Source organism: Myxine glutinosa, chromosome 6 (genome assembly GCF_964187855.1).
Source record: "Myxine glutinosa chromosome 6, kmMyxGlut1.1, whole genome shotgun sequence".
NCBI lineage: Eukaryota > Metazoa > Chordata > Myxini > Myxiniformes > Myxinidae > Myxine > Myxine glutinosa.
This window is the reverse complement of record NC_136266.1, coordinates 152568340-152582786: the sequence shown is the minus strand read 5'-3', so window position 1 is coordinate 152582786 and position 14447 is coordinate 152568340.

Sequence of the window (14447 nt, the reverse complement as noted above, 5' to 3'; positions counted from 1 at the left end):
TCCTGCCTCACACCTGGCTCGGCTTCACGCTGTTGAATCCAAAGCTTTCAGAATCATTGGAATCTCCCACGATGAAGCTATCTCTGAGGGCCTTTCACTCACTCACCGCAGGCAGGTAGGTGGTCTTTCTGTCTTCTACCGACTCCTCTCCGGCCTTGCTCCCCCAGCTCTCTCTGTGCTCTGTCCCCCAAATATTCCTACAGGTCGCACAAGATCTGCCAGCCACCCTCTGATGGTTAAACTGCCGAAATCTCGGCTCTCTGCTCACCTTCACTCTTTCATTCCTCTTTTCTCCCGCCTCTGGAACAAACTCCCACACTCACTTCAATCACACTCCTCCCTCCAGGTCTTTAAAACAGCTGTTCACCACCATCTCTTATCTTCCCCCATCCAAAACCTTGATCTTTTCTACCCCCACTAATTCACCCCAGATCCACCTTGTTTGAAATTCCAGCTTCTTTCCTGGAAGTCCTGGCAGTGTCCATATGTTTTATACCTCTCCCACCCCCACCCTTCCCATGCCTCCCTCCCAAAGCCCTCTCCCTCCCACAGTTCTCTCGATGTCTCCATGTCTCTCGGTCCCTGCTCTCAAATGTTGTGTTTGTGTCCTTCCCCCTCTCTCCCCATCTTGTCTACCGCTCCCGATGTTATTTGTTTTATGTGTCTGTTTGTCTTTCTGTGTAATTAATGTTCGCTCTTTCACGAGCCTCGATCTCGTCGACAAAAAAAACAAAAAAAAAACAAAAAAATAAATGCCTTGGTAATCTCCTGATTTCATGATGCCATGCACACATTCAAGGCACCCAGTGCCAGAGGCAGCACAGCAACCCCGAAACATCACTGAACCTGCTCCATGTTTGACTGTGGGGAAGGTGTTCTTTTCTTTGAAGGCTTCATTTGGCTTTCTGTAAACATAGAGAGTATGTGCTTTTCTTAAAAACCTCTAATTTGGTCTCATCTGTCTGCAGGACATTCTCCCAGAATGATTTTAGCTTGTTCAGGTGTGTTTTGGAAAACTCCAGTCAGGCTATCTTATGTCTCTCTCTCAGCGGTGGGATCCTCCTGGGTCTCCTACCAGAGAAGCCCCTTTCATTGAGTTGGTGATGGATGGTGTGAGTTGAAACTGTCGTATCTTGTGTCTAAAGGTCAGCTTGAATCTGTTTGGCAGTTGATCGATGTTCTTTCTCCACCATTCAAACAGTCCTTTGCTGCAATCTTCGATCAAGTTTTCACTTGCGGCCGCAGCTAAGGAGGTTTGCTACAGTGTCATGGGCCTTAAACTTCCTGATAGCATTGCATACGGTGGACACAGGAACATCATCACGAGCCTCGATCTTGAATACAAAAAAAATACAATAAATAAACTAGCCAGGGTGGAAGGAGGCTGAAGCAGGATAGGGAGGGGTTAAGAAGGGAGTGAGGGGAGAGGAAGGGAGTGAGGGGAGAGGAAGGGAGTGAGGGGAGAGGAAGGGAGTGAGGGGAGAGGAAGGGGGAGGGGACTGGAAAGATATTGTACTGTCTGTAGCCAATGTACACCAGCCTTGGACGAATAGCCGAACGGTCCTTAATTCCGAGGCGAGTTGCCAAAGATGACGGTTATTTTTATGGCGTGCATGGGATATAAGGCAGCGAAGGCGCTTACCTGAACGGAAGCACACAGGTTTATTCCTGAACGCACAACGAATACAACAAATGAAAAATGCTACACAATGAAATTAAATCAAAGAAGAAAATGAATGTTGAGGTAAACTAAGATTTTCTACTGTGGGATGTCTCCATTTGGTCACATAAACAACACAGGGGAAAGATAAAATAAAAATAAATGTTCCTTTAGCCGACCGGTGCTCAGCTTTGGCCCCAAATGGCTTTTAGGAGCTTGGTGGTCGTCGAACCTCGAAGCCAATGCACGGGAAGCAAACAACATGGTGCGGATTCGCTCTCCACGGCGCCACGAATGTTAGGTAATTTGTGAGGGCCGTCCTCTTTCGTGTCACTCTGCTCGAAGCACCAAGACCGCCGCTTTATTGCTCTTTCACGGCCGCAACAGCCTCCTCCTCAATGCGCCAAAAGTCTCCACAGCACAAGCACAGAAAATTCCCAGTACGGACAAAAATAGCCCAGCTTTCTTGTCTGTGCAAAAAGACCAAAGCGACCCCTCCACTTGCTCAAACCTTCTCTGCTCTGATGTCACCCCGACCAATCACAAGATCAGGGGCGTGGCCTGCCGGTTACGGTCTTTTGGAGGCGGGGTTTAGTTTGGGAGCCTGTTTGCTTGGCCTTTGTCGGTGGTTGTTGTTTAAACGGAGGTTTTTATGGCCAGCCTTGTTGTTAAAACGTAGGGAAAAGCCACAGGGGGCAATGACATAGTGGGGGAAAACTAACCTATCTCATTAACACAGCTTCACCCATCCCCCCAACCCCCTTGTGCTGACACATAAACAATCTTAAGCTGCATGTTCCCTACTTAAATACATCGAGATGTCTCCCACGCGTCCACCGTCCATGCTAGACCTATACAAACCTATCTTTACGAAGACATTTCATCATCTACCCCCCAAAACGTAACAATATCCTACATTTACATCTTTTGGAGGGTGGAGGAGGTGGCTTTGACAAGCCCCTCCTTTTTGGGGGGAGGGGAAGAAAGGAAGGTGGAAAAATTTACCTGTGCAAAGAGTGCTTTAACCTCAGTGTTGCCCAGGTGAAAAAGGAAATTGTAATACCCTCTGCCACCATCATCAGGTGGCACATTTACATCGAGAATTTACACCCTTCTCCTGGTCCCCCACACCCACACATGAGGCCGTGGCCACTTAGCATATGTTACTCGCCACACAAAGTTGTATTTGTATTTGTGCCTTGATTAAAGTATATCAGTGTTTATAACTGGAGTACCCCGGCGCTGCTCAAGCGAAAAAGAAGCAATTGCATCCAAATCAGAATCCATCGCAAATGTAAATCATTTTACCTTTTCATTGAATATATGCTGCTGAATGTGCGTTGATCATATTTCTCAGTTAAGTATGATGATGATCAGGAAGAAGAAGAAGAAGCCTTACCACCAACTTTGACCGTTTCCGGAATTGTTTGATTTTTGTGTTCAAATGTCTGGTAATTGCTTTATGTTTACCTATGCGAATGTGTACTTGTATATTAAACCGTCATTAATCAAAAAGGCTTTGGCATGACAGAACAGTGTTTTTTAAATACAAAAAAACCAACTTTGTTTTTTAACCTAAACACTCCCAAGCAGTCATTGAACCTTTGAAAGTTTGACGAAGATCCGTTCAGCCATCTCTGAGAAAAATGGTGACACACACAGACAGACCAACAGCTCTTTTTGGATATATTTATACACATGTATTTTTTGTATGAAGGATTGAGGCTCGTGTAAGAGCTGACAATCACAAAAAATATAAACGGACACATAAAATATATTGTTACGTGTGTGGGGGAAGGTAATGAAATACCTTAGTCGAGGTAGAATTGTATCGAGCAGTGTGCTCCGAATGTCGCGAATAAGAAACCTTCATGTATTTAAGTCAGGGCCAGATGTCCGTGTAAGCGTCATGTGTCTCCATGCGAGGGGTGGAGCTATGCTAATTAGCAAGGGCATCTGAATAAATTCCCAGTGTGTAATCGCCTCTGTGATTTTTCCCTTCGTTCTTGTAAAGCACACTCGGCCAACCATGTGATCAGCACCTAATTAAAACTATGCGATCGCTGACGGTACCCAGACACGACTACACCACCCAGCCAAATCTTGCCGATGGGTGCCAAGTGTGGCTATGAGGCCATGCCCTGGAGGACGATTGGTTGTGACGATTCAACGGCACTTGGTGATTGGTGAGAGTGTGACGTCATTGTCGAACATTTGAGCACCAGGAACGAAAACGCGAAATGACTGCCATTTTCCTCTCTCTTGTTGTGTGCTTGGTCGCATTCTCGTTCTCTGTGTTCCTGGCTGCATGGAAGGCCGGCACATTTTGCTCTCTCTCTCCCTGTGCCCTCAACGGATTAGGCTGCGTGTGGAGTGTGGCGTGCTGGTGAAGCGAGTGGTGGATCGTGACAATAGGAGGAGGAAGGGGTTGGCCATCACTCCACGGGTCGGTGGCTGCTACGGGCGCAACTGCACGCCATCTTGTGCAGTTGCCACTCGGTTCCAAGATTGGTCAAGGATGCCAGGCGGGCTATTAGCCAATGCACCACACTACATTGTCTTTTTTATTTCATTATCCCCTTGTGTTGTATACTTGTATCCCGGTGTGTACCCCGGTTTAGAATAGGTACACCGTATCCCTGCGTGTCGTAAGAGGCGGCGAAAAGGGTTGGCGTCAGGAAGGGCATCCGGCCATAAAAACATTGCCTCAAAAAGAGAACCATGACAATTACAACTACATATGGGCAGGGTACAGCCCGAAGTACCCGGTGGGGGACCCCACTCCCCTCGTCAAAACTCAAGGTGGGGAACCCGATATATGCAAGTTAGGGTTAGGGTTAGGGTAGGCAGAAGGGTAGGCAGAAAAGGCAGATGCAAGGGTGGAAATCATTCCATTTATGACGACGAAACGTCTGATGCCCGACGTGGAGATCGGTTTCTAAGGTTTGGGACATAGAATGTAGGGACAATGACAGGGAGATCAGGAGAAGTGGTGGAAGTATTGGTCAGAAGAAGAGTGGACATATGTTGTGTGCAAGAGATGAGATGGAAGGGAAGTGGTGTGAGAATGGTGAAGGGTAGGCAGGGACAGAAATACAAGTTTGTGTGGCAAGGGTGCCCGGAGGGCGTGAACGGTGTTGGTGTCCTGTTTTCTGAGGAGTTTGTAGACAGTGTGGTGAGTGTGACGATAGTGAGTGAAAGGTTGATGATGGTGAAAATGATGATTGGAAAGCTCTTGGTGAACTTCATCTCAGGGTATTCTCCGCAGGTTGGTCGGAGCGATGAAGAGAAGGACAAGTTCTGGTGTGCAATAGAGAAGCTGATGGAAAACGTGAAAGATGAGGAAGTTGTGGTAGGATGAGACCTAAATGGACATGTGGGAAGGAGTATGGACGGTTTTGAGGGAGTTCATGGGGGTTACGGATATGGTGTGAGAAATGGAGAAGGTGAAAGGATTTTGGAGTTTGCTGATGTAGCTGATTTGTTGATTTGTAATACTCAGTTCCAGAAAGATGATAATAAGCTTGTTACATACACGTCATGTGGGTCGATGACAACCGTTGACTACCTGCTGGCACGTAGGCGAGATCGGGGGCACCTCCGGGACACAAACATGATCCCGGGGGAGGAGGCTGTTTCACAGCACCACTTGGTTGTCTGCGACATAAGGATGAAAGGTGTGAGGAGAGCTCGGCGGGTGAAGTACCAACCGAGAATGAAGGTGTGGAGGTTGAAAGAGATGACAGTCTGTCATCTGTTGGGAGCCGTTGGTGAGGTATGTGGATGGACAAAAGGACCACCGAGGCACTCGGAAACATGGTGGTGGGATGACGAAGTTGGAAAGAAGATTGATGAGAAGAGGAAGAAGTTCAAGGAGTGGCAGAAGGCGAAGGGTATGGGGGCAGAAAAGGCAGAGCATGAAAGTTAGAAGGCTGCAAAGAAAGAGGTAGCAAAGGAGCAGGAGGCATGTAGGAAAATGTTCGGAGACCGCTTGGATACGGAAGAGGGTCAGAGAGCAGTATTCAGGATTGCAAAGCAGATAGTGAAAGAGAGGTGTGATGTGATGGGGGTGAGTTGCTTGAAGGATGAAGTGGGACAAATCGTTGTCGTTGTTCGTTGTTGTAGGAGAAGTACATGGAGAAGAGGAGGAAGTTGTTTCTTGGGTTTGTTGATCTGGAGAAAGCATTCGATAGGGTTCCACGTGAAGTAGTGACATGGGCATTGAGGAAGTTAGGAGTGGAGGAATGGTTGATCAGAGTTGTGATGGCAATGTACAAAAGAGCGCGCACAGTTGTAAGGACGAAGGACGGGAACAGTGGTGAGTTTGAGGTGAAGGTGGGAGTGCATCAGGGGTCAGTACTAAGTCCATTACTATTTGTAGCTGTGATGGAGGTGCTGGCTCGGAACGTAAAGGAGGGTTTACGTGGGAGTTGTTGGATGCAGATGATCTGGTGTTGATTGCAGAAAGTATGGATGGACTGAAGGAGAAAATGAACAAGTGTAAGGTGTGCACAGAGGGAGCTGCAGATGGAGGGAATGTTGAGTTGGAGACGCCGTGAAGCTGGAAGGTGTGAAAACGTTTTGTTACCTTGGAGACATGCTGAATGGAGAAGGTGGATCAGACTCGGCAACGGTTGCTTGAGTGAGATGTGCATGGAAGAAGTTTCGGGAACTGAGTGGCGTGCTGATGAGGAGGGGAGTGTCGTTGAAGCTGAAGGGAAAGGTGCATGCTGCGTGTGTGAGAAGTGTTATGATTTATGGGAGCGAGACATGGGTAATGAACGTAGAGCAGCAACAAAGGCTGGAAAGGGTGGAAATGCGAATGGTTCGGTGGATGTGTGGAGTATCGTTGAGAGAGGAAGACAAAAGATGAATTGCGAAAGATGATGGGAATCGAGCCTGTGATGGATGCTGTGAAGAGAAACAGGTTGAGATGGTTTGGTCATGTGTTGAGGAAGGATGAAGGTGACTGGTTGAGAAGAGTGATGGAAATGAATGTAGAAGGAAGTAGAGGACGGGGAAGACCGAGAAAGACTTGGCTAAAGATTGTGGAAGAAGAAATGCGGGAAAGGGGGTTAACAAGGGGAGATGCAGAAAATAGGGCAAAATGGAGAAGATTGTCATGGGGACCGCAAGGCTAACCCCCGCTCTCGCAGGGAAAATGGCCTTAAAATGCCTGTTGTTGTTGTTGTTGTTGTATACGAGTCTGTGAGGAGACTCAACATTTTTTAGTCTTTCTCTCAACGAGGGGAAGTTGATCGTAGTGACAATAATTTGAGATGGAGAGAAGGCAAGCTATTACCGGCATTCTGGGCAACAGACAACGTAAGTAACAAACAGGATGTCACTGACTTCAAACAGTGAGATGGTTAAAAGACTTCCACTGGAGAAGACCTTTTCAGAAGACTGGAGAAGAAGAAGAGGTAGGAGTTTTTCTTTTCCCAAACAACAATTCTTGGCTGCAAGACTGTGAGGCCACTCATATTGGGATTTGGTTGCGTGCCCCGCTTTATGACTATTACATTACCTTGGAGTTTTGCATTAATCAATAAAGCGGTTCAAGAGATACAATTTTAAGGAAGAATTTTTGTTCGAATTGCAGCCACCAAACCACATGACCTAAGATATCATAATTATCTTTTGAGATGTTACAGGTGGAAGTGGGCCTGTGGTGAAAATGTATTGTCAAATGGCCGAACAGTTGCAGAGGAATGTGCAGAAACAAACAAACGGGACCAAGTGGGGTAACCTCTCCTCTGGCAATGGTGGCAAATAATTTCATGGTCATACGAATAATAAATTCTGAACAGCTGTGTAAAAGTAGCTATTGAGGTGCGGACTCCCAAATTAACGTGGGTACAACCCTTCCATGGGCCATGGATGTACATGTGTGTTGGGACAGCATGCATGTCCAATGGAGTTATTCAGAGATGTTTTAAATCACATGAATTGTCGAAGCTTATTACAGGAGAATTCGGAGAACCTGGCATATTGGTGAGCTCCAACAGGTGGCGACATCTCCAGTAATTTGCAGGCACACCAACTGGTTTGGAAAGGGAGGTGCCAGAGGCATTATTATAGGTGGAGTACAGGTGGTTGCAGGGGAACACAATGCTATGCGTAGTACCTGACCGGAAAGTTTTAATGTGACATGATGTTGACAAATGGGAAATTGCAAAATAATAACACGACGGTGTGCTGAGTGGCGTGCTGTGCGGAGCCCGGTAGCCCCCCGCACCCAATAAGAAGCAACGGGCCGATTCCATCTGGGGCGGAGCTAACGAGCCGAGGGCGTGTCACTCCCCGCCGGATATACGCAGCCACTTACCGGACGTGACGAGAGATGCGCCCCGAGCTTGAAGAAGAACCAGTCGCGACCTCCGAGCGCTGAGAGACCTCCCTGCATCTTTCGGACCATGTGGATCCTGTCCCTGAGCCAAGAGTGCACCTTGTGCTGTCCACCGACTACCTGCCCTTCCTTGCCATCAATCCCGGTGTGAGTCAGTCTTGTCCCGTTTATCTGTCGTCTGTCGGGGTTACTATAAGACCGTATTTAAGTGCCTACCTTACTATGCTGTCTCTCTTGTCCTTGTAATCTAACGTTCCGCAATATTATAACCTCCTCCGGAGGTCTTGAGAACTGTACCCCTGGTGTCGTGTCATTTAATCCAGCCGTTGTGTCCTTTCCGTAATTGATTTAGCATAGCGCGACTCGGCCAACGTTCGAGTATAATCGGGTAAACTGTGCAGACGCGGTCATACCAAACCGCTCGGTAAACCAATTCCAATTCTAGTAAACGAGTGCTTTTTGTCAAATTTGAGGGATGATGGGCTAATTCAGTCCGCCTGGTGCTATCTCGCATCACAATGGGGGTTTGGGCTCAGAAAATGAATGAACGATGGGAAGAGTAAATACTAATTTGGATTATACAGCTTATCAAAAGGAGGAACAAATTGTTCCAGATAGTGTAGCAGCATAGCAAACCTGTTGTGCATTTTGTGATACAAGCACCAAATTTGGCACAAATGTACATTAATATGTTGCGAACATTTTCAGATATTGGGCCACTTGAAATTCCGTAATTTTTTTTTTCAAATTTCGTAATTTCAAATTTTTCGGGTGACACCGTCACAATTTCGGTCTTCGAGGCCGGCCGATATAGTGGGGCGGCTTAGCCCAAATATTCAAAAGAATTGTGCATTTTGTGATACAAGCACCAAATTTGGCACAAATGTACATTAATATGTTGCGAACATTGTGTGGTCAGCAATGAAGACGAGAGTCTGAATTACATGTATGCAAAAGACCTTGTGAACCAGTGAAGCAAATACACGGGTAAGCATGAATTAAATCTAGGGCATGATATAATTTCCATGATGTTTACCTCTACACTCAATGGTGGAAGGAGGTAATGTTTTGATCCCAGCTTGACTGTATGTCTGTTTGTCTGTTAGTCCACAAAATTCCAGACAAAGCTTGTAGTAGTGGTAGTTGTAGTGGTAGTGGTGATAACAGAAATTGTTATATAGAACTGAACTTATATTATTATTATATGCAGAAAATAACTTCATTTCTATATGCCCTGCAGTGGACAGGTTAATTGGTTTATGCACTGAAGGGGTCACCCTGGTGTGCACTGCTGTGTTCTGCCTCACTGAGTTGTTCAGGTATGATGTACTCAGCACAAGCTTCCGGTCGGCCTGGAGGTGGGGGTCCGGGGCCTGTCACGGAACGTCAAAACAAACGGCCTGCCGGGGCCGCCCAGAAGTCGGGCGTGAGGGGCGCGTCCACTAATGGAACGCCTCTCGCTTCCCAGATCGAGGGCCACGTGGTCAGGAGAACCTCGTCCCTTCCGGTCACACTTTGCCTATCGGCCGGCCTCGAAGACCGAAATTGTGACGGTGTCACCCGAAAAATTTGAAATTACGAAATTTGAAAAAATTTGAAAAAAAAAATTACGGAATTTCAAGTGGCCCAATATCTGAAAATGTTCGCAACATATTAATGTACATTTGTGCCAAATTTGGTGCTTGTATCACAAAATGCACAATTCTTTTGAATATTTGGGCTAAGCCGCCCCACTAAGAGTATAAAAGTAAACATGTTTTGAAATATAGTTGAGCCAATGGCAGACACAAGTATATGAATAAACCTTCTGGCCTCCTGGACTAAAAGGGTAAATGTAACCACCGCAGCAAAGTAATATGCAAATTTGGGACACCTAGAAATTTTTTGAATGATTAGGGGAACCCGTTTTACAGAGAAAGTGGTATGGGATATTGTGTGGAACCCAAAAAATGAAAAAATGCTTCCAGTGTCCCCAAAAACAGCTAATAGGAAAAAGACAGAACAGGTTCCTAAAAATAAATTGGGAAAACAAATTGTGACCAAACCTGGAATAAAATTGGATGGGATACCAATATTTTTGATAACAGTGAGAGATCAACCTCTCGTGGAAAACGGGGCTTATCCCCAGATGAGGTTATAATGAGAAGATCAATGAGGTTATAATGAGAACATCAATGAGGTTATAATGAGAAGATCAATGAGGTTATTATACGTGGAAATAACAGTTGAAGTTTTGTGATGATTTAACAAATGGTGCCCAAGGTCTTTGGGGTGCAGGTGAAGGGGCATGGCTGGCGTAAGATCTGACTGACTGATAGTCTGGTGGTGGCTGACAGCTTCACGAGTGAAATAATTATGGGAATGTTCAGCCAGTACAGTACGTTTTTCACCACATATGAGATGTTGTGTTATTAAATCGAGGGGAATACCCCAATGAAAGGAGTGAATTATGGGCCTTAAACCAGAGGAGCAACATGAATTTACAAAACGTTGAACGCGCTGTCATGTAACTTTAAATCAGAACATGATGTTACGTACACCTGGAAAGTATACTTTGAATAAGTCTGGAACACCCACATTTACATGTCGGTGTCATTTGTACTCACTAGCTAAATACAGATTGAGATAAGAAACAGGCATATGGAATTAAAACTTTTTTTTCCTTTTTTTTCTCCAACATGCTAAGGGTTTGAATGAAGAGTAGTGGTTTGTACACATATGAAGAGTGGAATGATATTCTCAAGTCCGTGGCCGATGAAGACCAGCCTTGGACAGATAGCCGAACAGTTACCTCCGAGGCAGCAGTTCAAAACCTGGTGGGATTAACTTTTTGCGCACGTGGGAAAGACCCGAAGACTTATCTGATCGGACGGTCACCACGGGGTGTATTTCTCAAACCCACAAACAAGTAAACGGATACGACACACAAAAGTAAGATGCAACAAATAAGGAATTTATTAAAATTAATGTGAAGCAATAAAAATGAATGTTGAGGTAAAAACTATTTCCTAATTTGAGACGTCTCCATCAGACTCGTATACAAACAAGGGAAAAACGAAAGTAAAAATAAATAATGTTTCTTCTGGCCGGCACTTAGCTCTTGTCTAAACGAGGGGCATAGCGTCCATCACCTCCAAACCACCGCGCCGGAAGCGCACAAACTGGCGCGGAGTCGTGCTCCTCGACGTCCCAACGCGAGGTACTTCTCGCAGCCGGTTCTCCTGCGAGTCCCTCTGCCATCCCTGGGAAGCACAACAAGGACCCAGTCCACCACCCATGCCGATTCTCTTCTTCGTGATGCCGACTGCCCCAAACCACTCTTGCTCAGTTTTTTTTTCCCACAAGCACACATGAGCCAAAAATGCGCCACCGCCCGCGACCAAGCCCAGAACAAGAGAGCTCAAAATGCTGCGACCGCCCGATCCGATCACCAGAGAGCTAGAGACTGCTTCTTCTTCCTCCTCTCGGATCCACACGAGCCAGGAACAATGTGACTGCCTCGACCAAGCCCAGAAAGAGAGAGAGAGAGAGAGAGAGAGAGAGAGAGAGAGAGAGAGAGAGAGAGAGAGAGAGAGAGAGAGAGAGAGAGACAGAGAGAGAGAGACAGAGAGAGAGAGAGAGAGACAAAAATACGACCGCTCACCACGCAGCCAGTTCGAGAGAGAGGGAGGAGGGACCCATCCTCCTTTGTCCCTCACTCACGTCACACTCGACCAATCCCCGTGCCCCACCACATCAGTCCATCTCCCTGACCAATCATCCCCCCTTCGGGGCGAAGAGTCACTGCCCTCATCAAGAATGTTCGGAGGGCGGGGTTTACGTGCCAACCGGCAATTATTCGGGTCTCTGTCGGCATGACTGTGTTGTGGGTGAATGGCGGCCCTTTTTAGTTGAAACAAGTGAATCCTCTTGGATTGCGCTGAGGTTCGGGCTTGGAATTTCTAGGAGGAAGTATAATTTGTATGCAATGAAAGTACATGTAATATGGGATCGAGTAAGATCGAGTAAGCTTCACCAGTGCGCGTGCGCGAATTTACGTCACGTCGGCAGCGAGAAGGCGTTCCCCAACACGAACCAATCAGGAACTGCCACGCCCACTTATATGATCTCCGAATTCCTGTGACAGGAATTAGCGTTACACTGGCTGGAAGTCAATCGCTAAAGGCGCTTCCTCAGCGCCAATAAAAACGAAGGGAAAAATCACAGGACGCAATACATACTGGGAGTTATTAATCTTGCACCCTATCTGACACAAAAACTACCCTCCATGTGGTGACATTCAGACACTCTTAACCTCAATGTTTACCCTGCTTATGTACATTGAGATTGGCTTCTTCTTCACGTCACATGGTCCATGCTAAACTAATCATTCCTAACTATCCTGAGGCATTCATCTCTACCCCCACATACGTAACAATGTGATTAATAGTATTGTTCTTGGAATGAGTGGAGTGGATATTTTATAAGGTGTATAAAAAGGAAGGAAAAAAACAAAACAAAAAGGGAATTTGCTCAGGAAATATGTGTGGTGGAATAAATAATTGTCCCCCACTTTATTGTGGTTTACTTATTTCATTTATTTCCTTCAAAGGGGGGAGAAGCATGGTATGACTAATTACAGCAGAAATACAGATATTCAAAAACACATCAACAATGCTTCTCAATATTCCTAGTTGTAGGTTGATTCACCTTTCTAAATTGTCGGGGTGGGGTGGGGGGGGGGGGGGGGGGGGTTATATTTTAATGTGCTAATTAAAATGTGCGAATCAATTAAAATGATTAGGTGAACAGTGCCAATGAATTTCAAGATAGCAGCATTCCAGCCTCCAAAGGTGGTGGTCGATCATGAGGTCATTTCCAGTTCATATTTAAGATAACCATGCAGCTGGACTCCTTTTTTATCTTTCTTTTCTAAGTCCGTGATATGTTCTGATTTATCAGTTCTGTAACTGCAGTATTCTGAATCAATGACTGTGCATATTCCGTCCTTTTCAGCAAGCAATATATATAATGCCATACTATTTTGCATGTCAAATGTCGGAGTTCGATGTCCGCTGTCCAATAAGAACTTGGGACAACGTCTGAGAATATAAGCTTTTTTTATTACGGAACCGTACAACACGTGCGGGAGATCGGAGGGCATGAAACTGGCAGGTCCTTTCTCAAATATAATCATCAGCACATCCCGTTTATATACATGGGATGCAGCGCAGAAAAGATGAGACATCTCCGCTGAGAGCTTGCCCAGAGGGTTTGGTCACATACCCATAGCATCACACCAATTCTCTCAAGGCTTACTCCTTATCAGTGTGTGGAGGTCATTACTTCAAAAGGGGAGGGGAAGACGAGCATTCCTGTGTTCAATTCACAATGGGGAGAGTAATGAAAATCGAGCTGGTTTTGCAGAAGAGAAACGATAACAAATCTTGAGAGAACACAGATCTACACTCTGCAGGCTGTTCTCACAGGCTACAAGGCCAAATTAGAAATGGAAGTAAAAATGCAATTATATATAATCCTTTGAATGCACATATACTTCGACAATTCCTTTCTCGTGTTCAGATATTAAATAATAATCTTTGATATCACAAAACATCCTCTATGGAATTATATTAACAATTTATATCTGCAACCACGACGTCTGGTCCGATGAAGATGTGCTCCACTAGAGGGCGCCCAACTCCCCTGAGGAACCGGCTCCCTCCACCTCGCACAAACACAGTCCTTGCAGATCTTCGAGGTTAATTGAGTTCCATGATCATCAGGGCCCGCACATGTTGTTGCTCTGGGGAATACATAAGATCGTCAATCTCCTGTATCATCTGTTCCTGCTTAGAGTACAGGGCATGGTTATCAAAGGAAAAGAGAGAGACGACCTTTGTTTCGAAGTTATCCATGGACGTGGGCTCTTGGGGATCCAGAGTAACAGGTGGATCGGGCGGTTCCTCGTCGTCGTTTTCGTTCTCTTTCTCGTTCATTTGCAGTTGGGCCAACATAGACTTAGAGGAGCTAGGAAGGAATCTCTCAAGACACAGGCAAGAAATAAGGGTAGATTTATCTCTGCAATCAAACATTGTTCCATGTGGAGAAATCATACGATTTGAAAGACATCTCATGCCCTCTGATTTCATCCTCTTAATTAAACTGCTGAAACCCCTCAGATCTTTGATGACCCTTTAATTCCCCCAAGACCCCTGAAGACTACCAAGACCCCTGAATGCACCAAAATACCCTTAAAGACCCTGAATAAAGACCCTGAATACTCAAAACACCCTGAAGACCCCAAAATAATTTTGTAGTAACCCCCAAAACTACACCGAAATGGTCAAAGATGCCTATCCCTGTGAGATGACGTGTGGTGACTAAAATTTTTTCCCAATCCAACCCATCCTCTTGGTTCTGCGTGACACTTGGCCTCAATCTGTATCATGCGTGGGT